The following is a 3,606-nucleotide window of genomic DNA, read 5'->3' on the forward strand; positions in this document are numbered from 1 at the left end:
TTTAATTAAACTGAAATATAAGATTTACAAAATGTTTGTATTTTATGAAATTGGGTCATACTAATAGTAAATTACTCTTGGCCTAATTTTTTTAAAAGATTGCTTACAATTCTGTATAAAAATAAGAGCAGTCCACAGTTGTTAAGTCTGAATAACAGGAATAATTTGAAAATAATGCAGTATATTAATTAATAAAAGGAGGCAGTTTTAGGTATCTATGTAAATAATTTATTTTTCTGGCCATAATGGGTAGAAGCCAATAACTTAATTATTTGTTCATGTTTATTATAGTTTGTTTATGAAATTAATTTGTAAATAAAAGTAAAATATTTTTATTATTTTTTGTAGCACTGATTTATTTAATTTTATAAACCTTAAATAAACCACTCTCTGAAAAAATACCTGAAAAATTGACTAAGAGAACAACTCTGTGAAGAGGCAGTTCCAGGTTTGCATTGCTCATAATTGTATTTGAAATGTTCGTGAGCTCTGCAGTGATTTTTCTATTTGTAGCAACAGAAAATTCTTCTGTCTGCCCTTCAGATTTTTGGAATGCTTAGAAGGGTGGCTCTGCTGCTGCAGAGTTTAAGGATTCCTAATTCCTTTTGAAATTAAGTTAAAATACACCTTTAAGGCCTTAATACTTCTGGAATTCCTCTGGTCTAATTTTATAAACTATTAGCCATTTAGAGAGGAGAATTCGATATGCTATATAAATAAGATAAAAACCAAAATGGTCATTTAGAACTAATGATAAATACGGTAGCTTCTGAAAGGCTGTAGGAATTTAACCAGGATTGTGGTAAATAATAAGCTTGACATTTTTAATATAAAAATTCAAGCCTGCTAATGTAATATGTGGTTTTAAGAATAAAAAGACATAAAATTCAGAGGGAAATAAGGGCATATAAGCAGTCTCTGAAAGAAGAAAGAAAAAAAGAGGACACTGCTCATTATAACAAAGAAAAATGCAGTGTGTGTGTGTTTCTTAAAGCACTGACATTGTTACGTAATTCAGCCAAGTAAAGCAATGCTCCTATTGATGCTTCTGTGAACTTCCCAGTATTTATTTACTCATCATTGAAAGACCATGAATCTTAATACGTTCAAATTATTTTTATTTCATTTATGAGAAGAAAAAGTCTTGTTTTTTAAACTGATCATAATGTAAGAAGTACATTATGGGTTTGATTTTAAGATTCCTCTGAAACTTAATTAACCCTTTTCTTTTTGATTGGTTTGGTTTGGTTTATTTTTTTTTTTTGTTTTTGAGTTTTGTTTTTAAGTCCGTGTTTTTAATTGTAAATCTCATGCTACTAATAAGGTACATAATTGTTTATTGCAAATAAGTTGATCTTGTAAGTTATGCATAGCTCTAACTCCTTTTCTCAAAGAGTTGATATTTTTAGGTAGGAAAAAAATGAGAATAACATTATCAGGTACAGCAGTAATAAACATTCCACACTAAGAAAAAAAAAAGAATATGAATCAAAAGAATGGGTTAAATGTGACTGTTTAAGCAAACCAATAACCAGAGTGCCCAGTCCAGTGGAGGGGAGTTATAAGAATGAGATAATGGACAATATGTCTGAAAAGCAAGGATTGATCTAGAGTCAAGAGTCAATCACAGCAATGCATCAATGCTCCTCTTGCCCAGGGCTCCAGTAAAAAAAAAAAAAAAAAAAAAAAAAAAAAAGGCAGCTCTCCAGGGTGAATGGGGTGGTTTGGTGTAGGCAGGCCTCTACTTCTGCTGCGGGTCCTGAGGGCCACTCCTTGAGGCCCAGCCTTGGTTGTTGTGGGGAGAAAAATGGCGGCGCCCCAGGCCCTTCTTGACCAAGTATTGCAACTCACTCTTTTGGGTCCGATCTCTCTGTGCCTCGGGCGAAGCCAAAATGGGCCAAGTTGTATTTCCCAAGCCCCTCCTTGTTTTCAGGTCTTAGTCCACACTTTAATGATAGGTCGGGAAATGTACTCCCACAGGCCGGGTGGCTTCCTAGCCTGAGATTGAGTAGAGGGAGTAGGGGAACAGTTTCTCTTGGCGCCGCCTAGGATTTGTGCCCCTGGTCCAAGGAAAGAGCCATAGCTAGAGAAAGGATCTCTCTCTGAACACCCTTTGGTTACCGATGGGCTGATAGGATCCCTCTCAGTCCCAAGCTGAGGTTTTTCTCTTCTCCATAGACAGCTCTATGAGAGGTTTCAGCCTCTTTCTATTCCCCTCATCTCTCCGCAGCTCTCCAGCTCTCCACAGAGGGGGCTCCCTCCTCTCCACGCCTCCAGGTCCCGCCCGTTTTTATCTTCCCCAGTTTGCAATCATGCACCTGTGAGGCTGTCTTCTTTGCGGATTCTGTCTCTTTCCCTCCCACACTCTTGCGGTTCCATGTCTTATGGCTTCAGTCCTTTTTTGTTTGAGACGTGTAGGCAGGCGAAAAGTACAGAGCTCCCTACTTCTCTGCCATCTTGTCTCTCCCCTCTGTGGGTCCTTGGGAGTTTCTCGCCTCATCTCTTTTGCCCATTCCCAACAGTTGAAGGGGTACTCACGGAAGAGACTGGAGAGGCGGTGGCGGGGACGAGGGCAGCAGGTGCTGCAGCCGCCTCTGGCTGAGGTGTGGTGCCTTCTGCTCCACCAACCAGCCTGGGTCCTCTCTGGTTTCATTTTAGATTAAAGCTCTTTTTTGAAGAGTAAATTATTCTTTGAGCATGTTTTCAACCCATATTTTAATTCTGTCCATTTGGGTTCCAGTCACACTAACGGTAGATATTTTTTAATCCTTCATGTCTCCGAGACTCTATTCTTTATGTAGTTGTTTATTTTCTCTCTTTTGTTGGAATTGAATCATTTTAATGGTCTATCATCTAGATTTTATTTCATTCTTTCCTCTTTATTGGGCTATTGAGCCCATCCAGTGAGATTTTTATTTGTTATTTTATTTTCCACTTCTAAGATTTGTATTTGATTATCCTTTATATCTTCTATTTCTTTCCTGAGACTGTATTACTTTGAGGAGACTATGTCCACTTGTTTCAGGTGTATTCCTAATTGTTTAATGAACTATTTCTATTACATCTACTTTAAAATATTTATCAGATTACTCTGATTTCTCTTTTTTGCTATAACCTACTGTTTTGTTTTAATTCTGGTTGATTCTTGTTATGATGAGTAATTTTCAATTGTAATTTTGACATTTTTGTGTTATGTTATGGGTCTTTGGATCTTAGGTAAACTTTCTATTTTAACTTTTTCTGATAGTGCTCTAGCTGATAAATGAACTATCTCATCACATCTAGGTGGAGGTAGAAGTGTTGCAGGATTTTTTTCCCTCAATACTTGGAGTTCGTTGTCTCACTATATTGAAGAATCTCCATTTTTTTTGTCCTTGACAGAATGTATTAAATAAGCAAACACCACTAACAAGCAAAACAAGTACTACAATGTAAAAATATTTAAAAAAATGATAACCCTCTCACATGCATAAATGAAAGGTTGCACACAAAGAACTCACATCTTTTCAAGCTTCAATAGTAAATATTCTGCTACTATGTATTAAATACTGCATGGTTTGCCCAAGCTAAGATGAAACCACATCATAAATCAATAAGCATTTTGCA

The 3,606-nt window shown here is 36.4% G+C and overlaps 1 protein-coding gene and 1 pseudogene across 1 annotated transcript in view; one reads left to right on the forward strand and one right to left on the reverse strand.

Moving 5' to 3' along the window:
• ZC3H12B (zinc finger CCCH-type containing 12B) overlaps nucleotides 1–3,606 on the forward strand; it is a 276,426-nt gene that overhangs the window by 55,206 nt on the left and 217,614 nt on the right. The window lies entirely within an intron of this gene.
• LOC115283407 overlaps nucleotides 2,497–3,606 on the reverse strand; it is a 72,636-nt pseudogene continuing 71,526 nt past the window's right edge.

The sequence above is a fragment of the Suricata suricatta genome, chromosome X (assembly GCF_006229205.1).
Source record: "Suricata suricatta isolate VVHF042 chromosome X, meerkat_22Aug2017_6uvM2_HiC, whole genome shotgun sequence".
In the NCBI taxonomy this organism is placed as follows: Eukaryota; Metazoa; Chordata; class Mammalia; order Carnivora; family Herpestidae; genus Suricata; species Suricata suricatta.